This window comes from Macrotis lagotis, chromosome 1, assembly GCF_037893015.1.
Source record: "Macrotis lagotis isolate mMagLag1 chromosome 1, bilby.v1.9.chrom.fasta, whole genome shotgun sequence".
Classification (NCBI taxonomy): Eukaryota; Metazoa; Chordata; class Mammalia; order Peramelemorphia; family Peramelidae; genus Macrotis; species Macrotis lagotis.
In genome coordinates this window covers 113,267,154-113,288,315 of record NC_133658.1, presented here as the reverse complement: position 1 = coordinate 113,288,315, position 21,162 = coordinate 113,267,154, and positions in this window count along the sequence as shown.

Here is a 21,162-nt window from a genome sequence, read left to right as displayed (position 1 = left end):
GCAAAAGAAACTTAATTTGTTTTAGATGAATATTCAGTTCAGCAGAAGAGAACCCTGCAGGATGGAAATTGCGATAGGATACTGAAAATACTAAAAAGGCAAAATCAAATATCTTGCTTCAATATAAAATATAAACCCAAGTAATAAAGTAAATAAAATGAGACTTCTTAAAAAATAAAGTCACCCGTGAATTATAATTTAGTCCCCTGTCTTAGAAAACAGTTCTATATGGACATTAGTAAATTTTATCTGATCTTGCTCAAGAACATCTGTGATTATCCAGGAAATGAATCCCTTGATAATGTGCAAGTTTATTTTAGCCAATTGGATAAATTTTTGCAACAATTCCTTTTATCTGAATCCAATCAATTATATGCTTTTTTTACTTCCTCTGCTATCTTTACCTACACTCTGGAGGCAATTCCTTAAAATGAAATGTCTAAAAGACAGAAAAAAGAAGACCTGAAATATGAAGACAACCCACCAATTTAATGATAATTTCTTAATAATACATTTTAAATTACACTTTAAAATTACATTTTAATAATAATATATTAATATATTTTACAAGGCATTCTAAATGTAAGTATATTTAATCATAATTTCCTGATAATACATTTCTAAAGGTAGTTATGCTTTATGAAATGAAAAGGAAGAATAAATTAGTCATCCACAATTAAATTAAACTATTAATCAATCAAATTATACTAACTCATTAACAGTTATCAAAGCCCCAAAACATTTTTAAAATAGTGGTTCTCGTCATCTGTAAAGTTTTCTTAATAGAGAGAAATGAGATGAGATAGATAAATTGATTACTATATTTCAATATAATGAGTTTATTTTAAATTTCTACCTATATTTTTAATCTTTATTTTATTTTTCTTCCAGTTACATGCAAAAACAAGTTTCAATCTTCACTTATAAAACCTTGAGTTCCAAATTCTCTCTCCTCCAACTACCCCTCCTCATTGAGAAAGCAAGTTAGCCATAAGTTAAAAAAATATAATCATGCTGGCCAATATAACCAGAAAGGACAATGATCAGTATTGGAAGGGATGTGAGAAATCTGGGACACTAATACTTTATTGGTGAAGCTGAGAACTCATCCAACCTTTCTGGAGAGCAATTTGGAATTATACCCAAAGGGCAACAAAAATGTGTATACCCTTTGATCCAGCAATAACACTACAGGGTCTATACCCTGAATAGATTATAAAAGGGTAAAAACATCACTTGTACAAAAATATTCATAATAGCCCTGTTTGTGGTGGGAAAGAATAGGGAATTAAGTGAATGTTCATAATTGGGAATGGTTTAATAAACTGTGGTATATGTATGTGGTGGAACACTATTGTTCTATTAGAAACCAGGAGGGATAGGAATTCAGGGAAGCCTGGAAGGATTTGCATGTACTGAGGCTAAGCAAGATGGGCAGAACCAGAAGAACATTGTATACCCTAACAGAAACACAGGGAGGATGATCAACCTTAATTGACTTGCTCATTCCATTAGTACAACAATCAGGCCCAATTTTGGGGGATCTGCAATGGAAAATATCATCTATATCCAGAGAAAGAATTGTGGAGCTTGAGCAAAGATCAAAGACTATCACCTTTAATTTAAAAAAATCTTATCTTATTATGCAATTTTGCTATCTCTTATACTTTATTTTTTTCCTTAAGCTTATGATTTCTCTCTCATTACATTCAGCTTTGATCAATGTATACTATGGAAACAATGTAAAAACTAAAAGACTGCCTTCTCTGGGGGATGGGGGAAGGGAAGCGAGATTAGGGGAAAATTGTAAAATTCAAAATAAATAAAATATTTCTTTTACAATACATATATTTAGTTATGAAAAACTTTACCACAATAGTCTTTATAATTTTTTTATTCATTTTTAGAAACATTCTGAAGGTAAGGACCTCAGATAATGAAATAAAAATAAGTAAGAAGAAATAATAGGTGAAACTCCAAACTAGAGAAAGTCATTGCAAATAAGCAGCAAGAAAGGGGTCACTTGAAGATGAGCCAGAGTATTTGTGGTTATGGAATTGACTTATTGCGAGTTAAGCAAAAATGACTAAGGAGATAAATTATTGTCTTTACAAGTAGAAAGGAACAAAAAAATCTTAATTTAGCAAAAAAGAAATAGTGATAAAGGAAAATATAAATATAACTTTCAAAACTTTATGTGTAAATGAAATAAACAACATTAAAAATAGATTGTATGAGAAAACAGAAACTCATCATTTGTCCCAAGAAACACAACTACAAAGCAAAGACATGCAGATTAAATGCATTTGATCAAAATAATGAAAAAATATTTTGAATAATAATAGGTCTATACTAATGGTCAGACTCTAGGGAAGCATGGAATAAATTACAGGAACTGATGCTGAAGGAAGGGAACAGAACTAAGAGAACAATGTACAAATTAACAATAGCATTGACTGTTGATCAACCTTGATGGTTGTAGCTCCACTCAGCAGTTCAGAGAGACAGAACAGCCCTAGGAGACCTATAATGGATGCTGCTATCCACATCCAGAGGAAGAAAAACAAAAATAAACAAACCCACAGAATCTGAATGAACATTGCATTCTCTTTTTAAAAATTTCTCTTATATTATTCTTTCCTATATCATGGTTTTCTTTCTTTTCCATAAATCCTAATTCTTCATACAGAAATTGACTAGCTATAAACATGTTAAATGCAAATATGTATCTCTAATATTCACTGGACTGTTCACCACTGAGGGTGGTGGGAAGGGAGGGTAGAACGAAGCTATGTAAATTAAGAATATGCATGTGAATGAATGTTGAAAAACTTTCATAACATGTGATTGGTAAAATAAAATAAAATAAAATACTAATAGAAAAAAACGAATAAAAAAATAAAAGGTCTTTACTATCAAAAGAAATAAATATGAAGAGGGAATAGTATTTCCAGGCTATAAATAGTTTTATAAATCAGAAGTCATCAAACCCATTTTTTACTTATTTAAAAAACAGAAAATAAATCAATGGAATAGACTGAAAATGGAACAAAATTATTATGCATAAGCTATGTTAAAAAGTAAGAGTTGCAATCATACTGCAATCATAAAATTGTCAATTCTGGAACCAACAAGAACCAGATCCAGAACCAGAACCAGAAATTTACAAATCAAGGAGTATTTATTAAGTTCTACAAATAGGGAGAAACTCCCTGAAAAAAAACACAAAAGGACAGGAATTATATAGTTTTTAATTAGGTGAGAGCTAACTGGGGTTCTTGACACCACACTTGGACATGACTTTTTACTGGGGGCTTGGAGGATAAGATTGAGAGGTATAATAGGAAACACAAGTATTTGAGTTAGCTGTTTCTCTTAAACCTACCCTAATAGCTATTTTAGGAGTAAGGGCAGACACAAGCAAGAGCAAGGGTTGAAATACAAATAGGGTCAAAGAAAGAGGAATTGAGGACAAAATGGAGTTGCTTTAGTTTTCTCAGTTATCTACAAAACTAGTCTGCCCAACCAAAGCAACAGTTTACAACATAAAAAGAGATAAACAAGGATACTACTTTGTGCTAAAAAGAATTATAAACAAAACCCCATTATCAGTATCAAATTTATGTATCAAATGCTTTAACATCTAAATTCATAAAGAAAAAAATTAAAGACTTTAATTTGCTTCTCTAGTTTTGGACAAATCTAAGAAAAAATAAAACAGAAAATAAAGAATTGAACAAATTACTGGAAAAATTAGAGCTAAAAGACTTTTGACATTCACAAAGCAAGTCGATGAGTATTTATCAAGCATATGCCTTGTTCTAGGCACTATGATAAACATGTGGGATGCAAAGAAAATTCTTTCACAGTCATGGAAATAACTAAATATAAACACTACATATACAAAATAAGTTTGAGATGTCCACAGAAAGGGAAACACTAATAGTAAAGAGGACCACAAAAAAGCTTCTTACAGATGATAGAGTAGATTTTCAAAAGAAACAATTAGATAACAGTCATTAATTAAAGTCAATAGTGTAAACATTATAACAATAAAATTATGAGAGATACATTTTATAGAACTCTTAAGTAATCAACCTGATTGAGCCTACCTGCCAAAACAATTTACCAGGGTGGGACCTCTATGCATGCTACAGCTTCTTGGAATCACAGGTGAGAGTTAGGTGGCTCAGGTGGACATCAAAGGAGGAAAGCATCCCTGCAAAGGGCTTGGGAGTCTTCACACCAAAGTTACTAGTCTTCATTGAACATACCCTATACCTCACTCATCGGTGAGTTGTGGGAGTTGCTTCCCCAAACATATGAAGTTGTCCACAGGTGGAATGGGCAGATGAGAACACTTCATTCCTATGGTCATGAAGTCAGCTGAAGCAGATACTGTGGAGTATTTAGAGGTCGGTTGGATATCAAAGATGCCAATGTCATCCACTGCATCTAGAATCATCACCAGTTGTCTTGATTCTGTCATTTTATGCTGGATCGTGATGACTGGAAGAGAGTGAGACAGATAACATCATGCAGCTCTACCTCATTTAAATTCAATTTCCACACGTATAAAACGTCATTACTCACATTTTACCATTCCTTAATGACCCATGGTGACAGGCAAGTGATGAAGAAGCAGGTGTGGATATACTAGAAGCTGTAGTCACAACCCTGCATACAAGCAGCCCAGGCCAAAGGATTGTTACCCCACCGAAAGCAGTGGTGAGATTCTGCAGCCCTGTGGGTGACTGAACAGCCCATTTAAGGATCACATTGCTCACCTCCTCTTGGGAGCAACGAGCTAGCAAAGGTGCCCTAAAAATTGACTGCTTACCCAACCCTGGCCTAATTACTGCGGTAGGCAGGGATCCCACAGTTTGGTCCAGATACAAAAAAAAAAAAAAAAAAAACTCTTATGAAAACTTCTTCAAAGAAAATTCCACTCACCATTGGTGTAAGAAACACACTATGAGTACATAACCAGAGAAAGACAAGTTCCAATAGAGCTGAAAGACAAATAGCTCTTGTTGTGAGAGAACTCAGCAGGTATGGTACCCAAATAGCAGCTCTGAGTGAAACAAGGCTGGTAAAAGAAAGTCAGCTGATTGAAGTTGGAACTGGATACACATTTTTCTGGAGTGGTCACAGTGAAGGGGAGCATGGTGAAACTGGTATATGTTTTACAATCAAAACTAAACTAGCCAACATTCTTGAAGTTAACTATGTCGAAGGAGTGAATGACAGGTTCATGACCATGAGATTGCTACATCCAGGAAAATGTCATGCCACCATCACTGGTGTTTATGCTCCCACAATGATGAACACTGATGAAGTTAAAGAAAAAAATTTATGAAGACCCGGAGACCCTTATCATCAATGTACCAAAGGAGGATAAGATCATAATTCTGGGTGATTTTAATGCTACAGTAGGCTCAGAATACCAGACATGGCAGGGTGTCCTTAGGAGGAATGGAGTTGGAAATAGCAACAGTAAAGTTCACCTACTACTGAAGACTTGTGCATCTCCATGAACTTTTCATCATAAACACTGTCTTCCATTTTCCCAAATGCAATAAAACTTCTTGGATGTACTCTAGTAGCAAATATTAGCATCTATTAGACTATGTGATAGTAAGGAGAAGAGAAAGACAAGATGTGAAGTTGTTGCCGAAGGCAATGTGTGGTGCAGAGTGCTAGACTGATCACTGACTCATCCTCTCTAAGCTATATATTCAAGTTCAAAGTGGTGACTCCAAGGCAAAATGACTACTAGAAGAATTAATGTCAAGAGATTATGTCTCTCTGAGCAGAAACAGTTTGTTGCTAATTTGGAGGGGAAAATGAATTAACACACAGTTGGCAATAGTGGAGCAGAAAAAAGAGTGGGCAGCTTTAAGAGATCTGGTATACACCACTGCCTTTACTCATCTTGGCCAGAACACTGACAGACATCAACACTATTTTGATGAAAATGATGGGGAAATACAGAAGCTGCTAAATGAAAAACAAGAACTCTACAAGGTTTGCCAGCTGAATAGTTCATGTATTTCTAAGAAAGCAGTATTTAATTCCATCAAAAGTAAAGTGCAACCAAAGCTTAGTAAAACGTCAGTAAGAAGACAGATTAGATTGAGTTTTATACAGACAGTAACAAACCAAAATACTTCTATGCTATCCTGAAGGCTATTTATGGGCCAAAGATATAGTATGCATCTCAACTACTCAGTGGTGATGGATGTTCATTGATTAATGATAGAGACATGACCCAGAGAGATAACCTAAGTAATTCCATAGTGTTCTTAACAGACCATCATCAATCAATGCAGAAGCCACTGACTGTTTACCTCAAGTTGAAGTCAATCAGTCCCTAGCTGAAGTTCCATCTGAAGAGGTTTCAAATGCCTTTAGGTACTTTTTAAGTGGCTAAACACCTGGGACTGATTCTATTCCAGCTGAGATCTACAAGGTGCATTGCTCATCAGAAAAACTGACTTGAAATTTTCCAGGTTATATGGCATGAAAAGGTTATCCCCCAAGAATTCAAGGATGCCTAAATTGTTCATTGCCATAAAGGGAATAGAATGTCTCGTGACAATCATAGGGATATTTTCCTTTTAACATTGCTGGTAAGATTCTTGCCAGAGTCCTTTTTCTCAATAGGGTGCTACACTCTATGAGAAGGGCAGAATTGAAGCAGCCCAAAGGAAACATGACATACATAGGTTTAGAGCACCCTCTCCAGGTGTTCACATGGACTACTGTGTACCCAATCTGTAGCAGAGTATTCCAACCTTGTGTTGGGCTGATCAGCCACACATAATTTGCCTCCAACCTGGTGATGTTGTTTGATCTTCTTTGATAATGAAGGATGTTCTTGTAACCTCTCAATAGGTCGATCATCTGAAAGATGGTCACCTCCCTGAGAGCCAGTGTGGCTTCAGAGAGGGTGAAGTGCTCAGGGACCTATCCCGAGCCTTCGCCTAGATACATACCTTTCCCAGGTCTTCGGACGTTATGGACCCTCCTTGGGGACGGAGGGCAATAACTGCACAGCGCACCCCGTTGTAGTCTAACAAGCAGGTCTTTATTGCTTACATAGTAGCGAAAAAATGGCTTTCCTCTTTCCCAGTCCCATCCCTTTTATAGTCCTCAGCTCCTCCCCCGAGGTCCTCCCCTGTTCCTCCCTCATGGGCAGAGCCACTCCTGTTACTGGGGCATTCCCAGCACCCATGTGGGCGGGTTCACACCCCCAAGCATCTCCTAGCCCATAGGTGGCCAAGGTCCAGAGCTAGGTCCATGACAATTCCTCCTTTTTGTTTAGACAGGGGTAGTGTTCATCTTTGGTCATTCTTTGGGATTCTGGAGAAGAGCAAGAAGGTCAGCCTTTGACTCCAATAGCACACTTTAGAAACAAACATATGTAGCAAAGGAGAAGAGGTAGAAATAGTAATAGTCTTAATAACCTACAGCAATGAAATTATTTCAGATCTGAATTAAACACACACATAGACACAGGTACAAACACACAGAAACAACCTTTGTATGTAAAATTTACCAAGCTGAGATTGATGCCCTGGCCGGCATCAACTCCCAAAATATAGGATCATTTTCCTATCCCTCCAGGCCAGTAGAGAGAAGTGAAAATGTCCCATTGAAGTTTAATTACACATATACACATATTATTATGTTTTTGAATGAACCAATTAAGACTGGTAAAGAGAAAATAACTTTTTAGAATCAATTAGAATGTCTTGAGGAACCTCTTATATAAATTTATTAAGATTTTTTAAATAGTCAATTAATATAAAAAATTGAATGCATTCTTAAATAACTCTATAAAATACAATCTTAACTATTCTAGTACAGAGATGTAGTCATAAGCACAAGCACTGGTGAGGTGTGTTCTTCTTCATATTTCGCAGTGACATTGGGCAGTTGTGGCAGAAGGACCTCAATCCCCGGAGAAAGCGCTGCCTGCAGTCACATTCACTGGGAAAGACAAAATGCAGAACAGTAGATATTTATATTGGCACTGAATGAGGGATGCGATGCACAAGAGACATGGTATCTGCCTTGATGTTGATCAAGGTGGTCTTCATTAGGGATATCAAAAACTGTAGCAAGCAGTGGCCATAAATACAAAGAAGAAATAATATGGCAACAGGACCTATCCAGCTGAATAACCATTGTAAGAATTGTAAATGCTTGAGATAATTAGCAATATTAAAGGAAAAAAGTTTACTTTCTAATTTGATACATGTCTTATCCAAGCTTGTATTATCTGGGAGTGTGGTGTCTGTATAAAGACATATCGACAGATTGGAAGCATATACTGTAAAGTTGTACTTAGTTATCTCAGTTTCCTGTACGTTCTGTGTATCTCAGTGTGCAGTTTCCCCTATTAACTTGGCGGCATTCCCTTTTATCTTAAATGGAGGTGTTTTGTCATGCCATCCTAAAGCTTTAAGAGCTGGTGGGTCCACCACCAGCCCCCAGAACCATGCTCCTTGTTGATCTTCCTGCACTCTGTGTGACTCAGTATGGTTGTACCATCTACTGTTGAGAGTTTGTGTCCCAGGTAGCAGACTCAGGGCAAGGAGGGCAAAAATTAAAGTCTTCATTCTCTTTTCTTTCCTTGGGTGTCACCGTCCTCTCCATCCTCATCTTCTATTCCTAATTTTCATCTTCTCTGAGGTCTCTGACCCATTTGGTTGGTGCCCAGGCTGGCTCCCCCTTCTCCTTGACATCCAGACTTGGATCTGGTTGAATACAAAGATACCCTTGTCCACTTATAATTACTGAGCCTGGGCCATGCCCTTGGCCATCTGGGCTTTTCCAAAGTACTTGGTTGCCTATTGGGCAGGGAGAGGGATGGCCAGTTGCATGTGTGTGGAGTGTTCATGAAGTTCCTGTGAAAAAAACGCAAAGCTGGGGAGGTACCATCATCTCTCAATTGAAGAAAATTCATGGTGTATATAGCCTGTGCTAATTGTGTATATATAAGGCGGCCACAACCGCTGACTCCACCTTTTTGTTTAATGAGGAGAGTTTTAAGGGTACGGTTAGCATGTTCAACTATGGCCTGGCTGGTGGGATTGTATGGAATTCCAGTACTATGTAAAATGAAAAATTCTTGATAAAAATTTGCAAACTCCTTGAAAGAATATGCAGGGCCATTATCTGTTTTTATAGCTGTAGGAACTCCACAAGTAGAAAAACAGGACAAAAGATGTGCTATAACATGGCGGGCTGCCTCAGCAGGTTGAATTGATGCCATGACAAAATTGGAAAAGGTGTCTATGGATACATGAATAAGGGTTTTCCCATAGTGGGTAACATCCATCTGCCATAAAGAATTAGGACGGTCTCCACAGGGATTAATGGCACAATCAATAGGTGGGGGATGAAATGGAGCACAGCCAAGGCACCGTTTCACTATGTCCCCGGCTTGATCTCTAGTGATGCCATACAGATGACGAAGAGAACGAGATGAGAGATGGTATTTATCATGTGCCTGATGGGCTTCTGAGAGTAAAGGGCATAGCAGTGCTCGATCTACCATATTATTGCCACCGTAGATGGGCCCAACAGCAGAGACATGGGAACGGACATGCAACACAAACACAGGACAGTGACGAGAGAAGAGAAGATTTTGAAGGTCTGCTAACAAAGAAGCAATAATACTAACATGAGCATTGATAAAAGCAGTAGGGAGTTCTTGAAGTGCCTTAGCACAATATAGACTTTCGGTGATTAGATTAACAGGCACATTGGCAAGATAAGCCAGAGCACATGGAATAGCAAGGAGTTCATTTTTCTGGGCTGAGGTATACGTAGTGGTAAAAACTCACAATACTTGCTTTTGTGGGACATAAAAGGCTGCTCATTTGTTTTTGGTGGCATCTGTGAACACATTTGGTCCATCAACAAGGGTAGGGGAAATAATTCATGGTGGGGGGTGTAATGGAAGGCTGTCCCATCCATGCAGCGTTGGGGGTAATGGAAGATTAATGACATCACATGAAGTGAGTAGGGCAGCCCATTAAGGGATAGAGTCAGTAAAATAACAAAGAGCACCTTCAGAAGCACAAATATTTAAAACAGGATATTTTCCAAACATACAAAGACAACAATCAGACATAGCTAGGAATAAATTTGCCAGCATCGTAAATTTATAAGGGATGTTTCTTTTACTTCTCTGGAAATATTGCCATTCTATGCCACCTTGCTTTTGATAGAGACAACCAATATGTGACCTTTGATTTAAAATGGTGGCAAATATAGGTTGCTCAGGATCAAATTGAACTATGGACTCATGACACCTGGACAGGATCTGTGCCATTGCCTCCTTTGCTTGTGAGGTCCAATATTGGGGGCGGGGGGGGAGGTCAATGTGGAATCTCCTTTCAGGATATCATAAAAAGGATACATCAAATCATCAGTAATAGGAACTGTAGAACGTATCCATCGTATGGAGCCGATAAGTTTCTGAAAATCATTAAGGGTCCTACACTTCTCTAAATTCACCTTCGGGGGTATTCTAAATGCCCTAAGGGTGTGATCAAGGTATTGATAAGGGCTAGTTTCTTGTATCTTATGAGGAGCTACTTGAAGCCTGTATTTATTCAAAGAAAGTAACATTTCTTTTGTTAACTCTTCTAGCTCCAAGGATTGCTTAGCAGCCATGAGAATATCATCCATATAATGGATTATGATAGCCTTGGGATATTTACTACGCAGCGGGTGAACAATAGCTGTAACATATGATTGGCACATAGTTGGACTATTGGCCATTCCCTGAGGTAATATAGTAAACTGATACCTGGTTGATGGGCTTTCAAAATTTTTTGATGGTACCATGAATGCAAATTTATCCCTATCCTCAGGGTGAAGGGGAATGCTATAAAAACAATCCTTAATATCTATTATCTTTATAACAAATTCCCTAGGTATAAAGGCAGGAGAAGGAAGACCGGTCTGTAGCAGGCCCATAGGGAGCATTCTTTTATTTACCACCCGTAAGTCAGTAAGCATTCTCCAAGTGCCAGCTTTCTTTTTTATTACAAATACTGGAGAATTATAAGGGCTGGTGGTAGGCTCAATTCTGTGTTGTAACAATAATTCCTTAACTATATCTTTTAATGCAGTGAGCTTCTCCGTAGAAAGGGGCCGCTGTTCCACCCACACAGGGTTTTCATTCCTCCAAGTAATCTTTGGGCAGCTCAACATCGCAGTAGCCCCTAGGAATTTATTGTCAGATGTTCAGGGGTGGTAAGATACAATTGTAACTGATGTAACAAATCTCTACCCCACAGGGCAGAGCCTAGTCCTGTAATCTTTAAGGGACGAATAAAGCCACTTTGTCCTTCATATCTCCATCTCAAGTGACGCTCTGCTTTTCTAGTGCTTTGATGGCCTCCCACCCCTAGAATAGGGGTGGTAGATGACATAAGCGGCCAGGAGGGGTCCCACTGTACTGAATCAATAACGGACACATCAGCTCCTGTGTTAATCATTCCTAACACTAATTTGCTGTCTATATCTACCTGCATAACGGGCTGCTGTAACCCGAATTCAGTACACCAATTTACTTGTGGGACGCTCTCACTCTCAATCCCTGGCAGAGATATTCCTCGGCCAATAGCCATGCCAGGGGGAAGGGCTACTGGGTAGCAGTGTGGGTTGGTAAGATACACAGTAGTGTCACCAGATGGCAGTAATTGGGTGTGGACAAGTAAAGGGACGTATCCTGTAGCACCCACCACTAGTCGGGGAAATGTGGCCCGGACTACCTCTATAGAGTCAGTACTCCAGGGGGTGATTATTAATGAATCCTCTTCCTTTCCCTGCTTGGCAACTGTTAGAATAGTTTGACCTAAATCCTTTCATTTTGTAGTTCCCTCTGATGGCGCTCCTGCAACCCTTTTGGTTCTGAGTCCGGCCCCATGGGCATCTCTGAAGCTACTGTGATTGGATAGGCTCTGGTGTCGGGGCCCTCACAGGAGGGCCCCTCCTCCAGTTTCCTGGAACCAATGTTTTCTTAGATCTACAGAACCTTGCCATATGTCCAATTTTTCCACAGGAATAGCAGGTGGGTTGTTTACTGCCCCTCTTTTGACCTGCATGGCACTGTGCCTTAAAATGCCCTTCTTTTCTGCAATTAAAACAAGTGCCCTTTCATTGTTTAAGGCCTTCACTAATCCCCTGAGCTATTGCCATTGCCATGGCTTGGTGTTCTCTACTTTTAGGGGGGGCCTTTAGGAGGCACTCGATTGTATCATTTATTGAGGGATTGGCACCCAAACCAGCCAAGAGCTGTTGGTATTCGGGGTGAAGACCCTCTTTCATCAACTGCAGAATAAGCAGTTTGGAACCAGTTGCATGTCCTAAAATATGTATGACTGTCTTTTGTAACCTGCTGATAAAATCTGTAGGGGTTTCATTGGCTCATTGTTTAAGACCAATAAGTTTCTCCCTTTCTTCCCCTTGGGCTTCTAGTTTCCCAAAGGCTCTAACATGGAAAAGTTGAATAGCTGCAAAGACCATAGCTTGCAAATGTATTTGGTCTCTAGGTCTTTCCCATCTTCCTGTCCCTGTAGTCATCTCAAAAGCCTCATCGGGGTTGGTGATAATCCTCTCCTCTATGTGCTGTTCTGCCTCTCCCTTTAGAAGGGCAGTAAAAGTGACTGCTTGTCCTGGGGTGAGCACTGCACCCACAACCTCTTGCCAATCATAAGGGATCCAAGGCCATGCAGAAGTGGCATTAGTTAATAAATGTTTCACATATGGCGAAGAGGGGCCGTACTTGGCAACAGCTTCCTTGAGCTCTTTCAACACTTTAAAGAGAACTGGCTCATGATGGCATTGCCACCCTGGCCATCATCAAAAACAGGACAAAGAGTTGGAGTAATACCCCAGTCTTCCCAATCTACAATCTCTCCTCCTTCAGCAGCCGCTTTAAGACTGTGTGCTATAAGACTTTCTGGAGCAGGGCCCCTGGAAGAGTCAAAAGTGAAACTGGCTTGGTGTTTCAGAGTCCTGGCAGACAGAGAGGTGGAGACTTCTTCCTAATGGGTCTCTGCCTGTGGGTGTGGCATAAACACTTCCTCCTTTCTCAATGTCCCCTGCATCACAGCCCTGGGTCTTAATTTCTGCTGCACCACAACCCTGATTCTGATTTCCTCCCTACTCTTCCTTGCTCTTGCTCCACCCTCGGAATGGCTACTTTCTCCTTCTTCTTCCCTGACTCCATATTTATTATAAGTTTCTCTAAGCTCTGCACAAGGATAAATCAGAGGAGAATTATTACAATTCTCATCCTCAGAAGATTCTCCTAATGATTCTCCCACTTGTGTGCCAATTGTTTCTCTCCCACAGGGACGAGAAGCCCCCTGTCTGCTAGGACAATTTTACTGGGGAGTCACTGCGACACTTGCAACAGTTTCTTGTAGTAACAGGTAAGAGTAGGATGATAGATGGACACCAAAGGTAGATAAGCAGACCTGAAAACGGCTTGGCAAGTGCTCATAGCTGAAGTGATAGTCCTTTCTGAAGACCTCAATACTATTGATTCCTACAAATGGATATGTGAACTAAAAATAAAAGGTCACATTGTTATCTCAATTAGAAGAAAAGGAAAGAAAATACATTTTTAACTATTGATAAGAAAAAAAACAAGGTATAGAAAAATTTGCAGGAGTTAAAATGAACAATTTTGAGATCATTAATTTTGAAAATCTTTTGTACTAACAAAATTGGTGCAGCAAAAAATTTAAATATTATAGTGAGCTGGGTGGTCGGATCATTACTTCAGTGTTACATTCAAAGAATGATAATTAAGAAATGTTATACTTTTGAAAATGAACATATTCACTATACTCTAGATAACAGCTTAAAATACCACACATAAAAACAGTCCTGAAGGGCATTCCCTGAAATTTCTCAGGCTCCTTCATCTGAGTTCTAGAGCTGAGCTTTACTCAAAAGGTTCACAACTTAGTTCCAGATTAATATACCTGGGACAAATATTTTATTTTATTGGTTTCATTTTTATATGAAGACAAGGTAACTCAAAATACTCCAGATGTGTTCCACAGCATCTTGACTCAAAATACCTGCTATTGGTAGTGTGGGGTTAGAAATTGTTTAAAAAGTGGCAGAGCAAAAAGCTTTTGACAAAATACAGCATCCATTCCTACTAAACACACTAGAGAATGTAGCAATGAATGGACTGTTCCTTAAAATAATTAACAATATCTATTTGAAACCATCAAGAAGCATTTTATTCAATGGGGAGAGGCTAGAGGCATTCCCAATAAGATCAGGGGCGAAACAAGGGTGACCATTATCACCACTACTATTCAATATTGTATTAGAAAAGTTAGCATCAGCAATTAGAGAAGAAAAAGAAATTAAAGGAATTAGAATTGGGAAAGAAGAGACAAAACTCTCACTCTTTGCAGATGACATGAGGGTCTACCTAGAGAATCCCAAGAAATCATCCAAAAAACTACTGGAAACAATTAGCAATTTTAGCAGAGTTGCAGGTTATAAAATAAACCCTCATAAATCCTCAACTTTTCTATCTATGTCTATCAAGATACAGCAGGAAGAGCTAGAAAGAGAAATCCCATTCAAAGTAACCTCATACAATATAAAATACTTGGGAGTCTATTTGCCAAGACAGACTCAGAATATTTTTGAAAACAATTATAAAACACGTCTCACACAAATTAAATCAGATTTAAATAACTGGGCAAATATCAACTGCTCATGGATAGGTAGAGCTAGTATAATAAAAATGACAATTCTACCAAAACTAAACTATCTGTTTAGTGCCCTACCAATCAAAATTCCAAAAAATTACTTTAATGAGTTAGAAAACATTGTAAGTAAATTCATATGGAGAAATAAAAAGTCAAGAATTGCCAGGACCTTAATGAAAAAAAGTGCAAAAGAAGGTGGCTTAGCCCTACCTGATCTAAAATTATATTATAAAGCATCAGTCATCAAAACTGTTTGGTATTGGCTAAGAAATAGAGTGGTGGACCAGTGGAATAGACTAGGTGTAAAAGCAGGAGATGATTACAGTAATCTGCTGTTTGATAAACCCAAAGAGTCCAGCCATTGGGATTAAAAACTCCCTCTGATAAAAACTGCTTGGGATAATTGGAAGTTAGTATGGAAGAAACTTAGATTAGACCAACACCTCACACCCTTTTCCAAAATAAGATCCAAATGGTTACAGGACTTAGACATAAAAAACAGTACTATAAGCAAATTAGAAGATCAAGGATTAGTTTACCTGTCAGATCTATGGAAAGGGGAGCAGTTTATGACTAAGGAAGAGTTGGAGAACATCACCAAAAACCAAATAGATGACTTTGATTACATTAAATTAAAAAGCTTTTGCACAGATAAACCCAATGTAACGAAGATCAAAAGAAATGTAGTAAATTGGGAAGCAATCTTTACAACTAATGATTCTGACAAAGGACTCAATTCTAAAATATGAGTCATATTTTTAAAACAAAAAGCCATTCCCCAATTGACAAATGGTCAAAAGATATGCAAAAGCAATTTACAGATGAGGAGATCAAAGCAATCCATAGCCATATGAAAAAATGCTCTAAATCATTAATTATTAGAGAAATGCAAATTAAAGCTTCTCTGAGGTACCACCTCACACCTCTCAGATTGGACAATATGGCCAGGAAGGATAATGATCATTTTTGGAAGGGTTGTGGGTAAACTGTTGGTGGAGCTGTGAACTCATCCAACCCTTCTGGAGAGCTATTTGGAACTATGCCCAAAGGGCAATAAAATGTGCATACCCTTTGACCCAGCAATACCACTACTGGGTCTATACCCTGAAGAGATGATGAAAAAGGGTAAAAAGATTACTTGTACAAAAAATATTTATTGCATCCGTGTTTGTGGTGGCAAAGAATTGGAAATCAAGTAAATGTCCTTCAATTAGGGAATGGCTTAGCAAACTCTGGTATATGTATGTCATGGAATATTATTGTTCTATTAAAAACCAGGCCCTCCTGGGATTTTAGGGAAGCCTGGAGGGATTTGCATGAACTGATGCTGGGTGAGATGAGCAGAACCAGAAAAACACTATACACACTAACAACAACATGGGAGTGATGTTCAACCTTGATGGACTTGCTCATTCCATCAGTGCAACAATCGGGAACAATTTTGGGCTGCCTGCAAAGGAGAGTACCATCTGTATCCAGATAAGGACCTGTGGAGGTTTGAACTAAGTTCAAGGACTATTCCCTTTAATTTAGGAAAAAAACCAGATATCTTATTATCTGATCTTGTCACCTCTTAGACTTCTCTTCTCTTCTTTAAGGATATGATTTCTCTCTCATCACACCCAATTTGGATCAAGGTACAACATGGAAACAAAGTAAAGACTGACAGAGTGCTTTCTGTGGGGGGGAGGGAAGCAAGATAGGGGAGAAAATCATAAAACTCAAATAATATCTTTAATAAAAATTAATTTAAAAAAGTGGCAGAGCAGAAAGTCTTGTATGAACTAATGCCAAGTGAAGCATACAGCATGAGATGAACATTATATACACTAACAGCAACATTGGGTGATGAACAACAATGGTGGACTTGTTCATTTCAGCAGCACAATAATTAAGGATTCTAAAATACTTGCGATGGAAAATACCATAAATATTCAGAGAAGGAACTGTGGAGTTTAAATGCAGATAGAGCTTACTATTTCAATTTTTAAAAGATGTCATATCTCTAATTTTCTTTTGATTTTTCTTTCTTTCTCAACATGATTAATTTGGATCTATGTTTAGCATGGTTAAGCATGTATAACCGATATTAGATTGTAAAACTAAAAATCGTGCAAAAAATTGATTGTTGAAGTTGCATGTAGTTGCAAAAATAAATGAAATATTTTAAAAAGGGTGGGAAAACCATAGAGGGAGTCAAGATGGTAAGACTCATCTGAATTCTCTCCCAAATCTTTCCAAATACTTCTAAATAATGACTCTTTACAAATTCTAGAATGGCAGAACTCATAAAAAATGGAATGAAACAATTTTCCAACCTAAGACAAATTTTTGACCTTCTGACATAGGAATGCAGTCCAACACAAGTTGAACCAGTACAGGCCAGGTAACAGCAGGTGTTGGAGTGACTGAAGCAGAAATATATTATCTATAATCTCCTTTATAGAATTATATTTAATTTTTTTGCATCAATATTCATTAGGGAAATTGGTCTATAATTTTCTTTCTCTGTTTTGGCTCTTCCTGGTATAGGTATCAGCACAAAATTTGTGTTGTAAAAAGAATCAGTAATTTTTTCATATACTTTATAAAGTCCTGGGAATGATTGTTCTTTAAATTTTTGGTAGATTTGCTTATGAATTTATTTGGTCCTGGGGATTTTTATTTCAGGAAATTAACTGATAGCTTGCTAAATTTCTTTTGCTAATTTTGGATTAAGTATTTTATTTCTGGGAAAGCTAAGTGGCGCAGTGGACAGAGCACCAGCCCTGGAATCAGAAGTACCTGAGTTCAAATACGGCCTCAGACACTTAATTACCTAGCTATGTGACTTTTCATTGGTGGTGAATTCACCCCTTTCATTTTTGATACTAGTGTTTGGTTTTACTTTTTCTCATTTTAAATCAAATGTTAAAACAAATCAATGCTTTATCTATTTTATTTATTTTTTCACAAAACCAGCATTTAATTTTAGGATTAAATAGATTTCTGCATCCAACTGAATATCTTCCTTTTTTGAGTCAGTTTTGCCAAGAGTAATATATTAAATTTGCCTGTTACCCCCCCCCCCCCGCCCCCATCTTCCTTTCCTCATTAGTATCTCTTCCATGCCTCTTTTATGTGGGATAATTTACCTTTTTAATCCTCCCTTTCTTCTTCCAGGAAAATTTGCTTTCTCATTCTTTTTTGGGGGGGGTATCATCCCCTCACAATCACCTTTTATTCACAGCCTCTGTCCTTATAATGATAAAGATTTTATGAATTAAAACTATTATTTTGCCATATAAGAATATATAGTTTGACTTCTATTGAATTTCTTATATATCTTTATAAAAAATTTTTACTTTATTCTATATATCCTTTGAGCTTTGTATTTGTAGATCACTGTTTTTGTTCAGTTCTTTAATTAGGCATACTTGCAAGTCCTCTAATTTAATATCCATTTCCCCCTCCCCTCCTGAAAAATTATATTCAATTTTCTGGTAGTTAATTCTTTTCTTTTAGATTTTTGCAAGGCAATGAGGATAAGTGGCTTGCCTAAGGCCACACAGCTAGGTAATTATTAAGTATCTGAGGCCAGATTGGAACTCAGATACTCCTGACTCCTTGGCCAGTACTCTATCCACTTTGCCACCGAGTCACGCCTGGTAGCTAATTTTTTATTGCAATCCTAACTTCTTTTCTTTCTGGTATCATATGCCAAGGTCTCCAGTATAAACTGTCAAATCTTCTGTAAGTCTGATTGTAGCTCCACGATATTTGAATTGTTTCATTTTAACTAGTTACAGTACTTTTTCATTGATCTGTGAGTTCTGAAATTTGTCTATGAAGTTCCTGGAAGCTTTCATTTTGGGAACACTTTCAGGCAGTGATTAGTAAGTTCTTTCTCTATTTTACCCTCTGGTTCTAATATATGAGGGCAGTGTTCTTTGGTGATTCCTTGAAAGATGTACAGGTTTTATTTTTCATTTTGACTTTCAGGTAGTTCAATAATTCTTTTTTTTAACAAATTTATTTTTATTAAAGATGTTGAGTTTTACAATTTTCCCCCCAATCTTACTTTCCTCCCCCAACTCCCCCCCAAAGGAAAGCAATATGTCAGTCTTTACTTTGTTTCCATGTTGCACCTTGATCCAAATTGAGTGTGATGAGAGAGAAATCATATCCTTAAAGAAGAGACAAGAAGTCTAAGAGGTAACAAGATAAGACAATAAGATATCTGTTTTTTTTCTAAATTAAAGGGAATAGTCCTTGAACTTTATTCAAACTCCACATCTCCTTATCTGGATACAGATGGCACTCTCCTTTGCAGACAGCCCAAAATTTTTCCCAGTTGTTGCAATGATGGAATGAGCGAATCCTTCAAGGTTGATCATCACTCCCATGTTGCTGATAGGGTATACAGTATTTTTTGGGTTCTGCTTATCTCACTCAGCATCAGTTCATGCAAATCCCTCCAGGCTTCCCTGAAATCCCAGGAGGGCCTGGTTTCTAATAGAACAATAGTGTTGATGACATACATATATCACAGTATGCTAAGCCATTCCCCAATTGAAGGACATTTACTGGATTTCTAATTCTTTGCCACCACAAACAGGGATGCTATAAATATTTTTATACAAGTGATGTTTTTACCCTTTTTCATTATCTCTTCAGGATACAGACCAAGTAATGGTATTACTGGGTCAAAGGGTATGCACATTTTTGTTGCCCTTTGGGCGTGGTTCCAAATAGCTCTCCAGAAGGGCTGGATGAGTTCACAGCTGTACCAACATTGTAATAGTGTCCCAGATTTCCCACAACCCTTCCAACAATGATCATTATCCTTTCTGGTCATATTGTCCAATCTGAGAGGTGTGAGGTGGTACCTCAGAGAAGCTTTAATTTGCATTTCTCTAATAATTAATGATTTAGAGCATTTTTTCATATGGCTATGGATTGCTTTGATCTCCTCATCTGTAAAATTGCCTTTGCATATCCTTTGACCATTTGTCAATTGGGGAATGGCTTTTTGTTTTAAAAATATGACTCAGTTCTCTGTATATTTTAGAAATGACTCCTTTGTCAGAATCATTAGTTGTAAAGATTGTTTCAAAATTTACTACATTTCTTTTGATCTTGATTACAGTGGTTTTATCTGTGCAAAAGCTTTTTAATTTAATGTAATAGAAATCATCTAATTGGTTTTTGGTGATGTTCTCCAACTCTTCCTTAATCATAAATTCCTCCACTTTCCAGAGATCTGACAGGTAAACTAGTCCTTGATCTTCTAATTTGCTTATAGTAATGATTTTTATGTCTAAGTCCTGTAACCATTTGGATCTTATCTTGGTAAAGGGTGTTATCTAAGTTTCTTTCATACTAACTACCAATTATCCCGGCAGTGTTTATCAAAGAGAGAGTTTTTATACCAATGGATGGCTGGACACTTTGGGTTTGTCAAAGAGCAGATTAATATAATCATCTCCTGCTTTTACACCAAGTCTATAACACTGGCTCACCACTCTATTTCTTAGCCAATACCAAACAGTTTTGATGACTGATGCTTTATAATATAATTTTAGATCAGGTAGGGCTAAGCCACCTTCTTTTGCACTTTTTTTTTCATTAAGCTCCTGTAAATTCTTGACTTTTTATTTCTCCATATGAATTTACTTACAATTCTTCCTAACTCATTAAAGTAATATTTTGGAATTTTGATTGGTAGAGCACTAAACAGATAGTTTAGTTTTGGTAGAATTGTCATTTTTATTATACTAGCTCTACCTATCCATTAACAGTTGATATTTGCCCAGTTATTTAAATTTGATTTAATTTGTGTGAGAAGTGTTTTATGATTGTTTTCAAAATGATTCTGAGTCTGTCTTGACAAATAGATGCCCAAGTATTTTATTTTACATTGTCTGAGTTTACTCTGAATGGGATTTCTCTTTCTAGCTCTTCCTGTTGTATCTTGCTAGACATAGAGAGAAAAGTTGAGGATTTATGAGGGTTTATTTTATAACCTGCAACTTTGCTAAAATTGCTAATTGTTTCCAGTAGTTTTTTGAATGATTTCCTGGGTTTCTCTAGGTAGACCATCGTGTCATCTGCAAAGAGTGAGAGTTTTGTCTCTGCCTTCCCAATTCTAATTCCTTCAAATTCTTTTTCTTTTCTAATTGCTGAAGCTAACATTTCTAATATAATATTGAATAGTACTGATGATAATGGGCACCCTTGTTTCATCCCTGATCTTATTGGGAATGCCTCTAGCCCCTCCCCATTGAATATGATGCTTGTTGATGGTTTCAGATCAATACTGCTAATTATTCTAAGGAATAGTCCATTTATTCCTACACTCTCTAGTGTTTTTAGTAGGAATGGCTGTTGTATTTTGTGAAAAGCTTTTTCA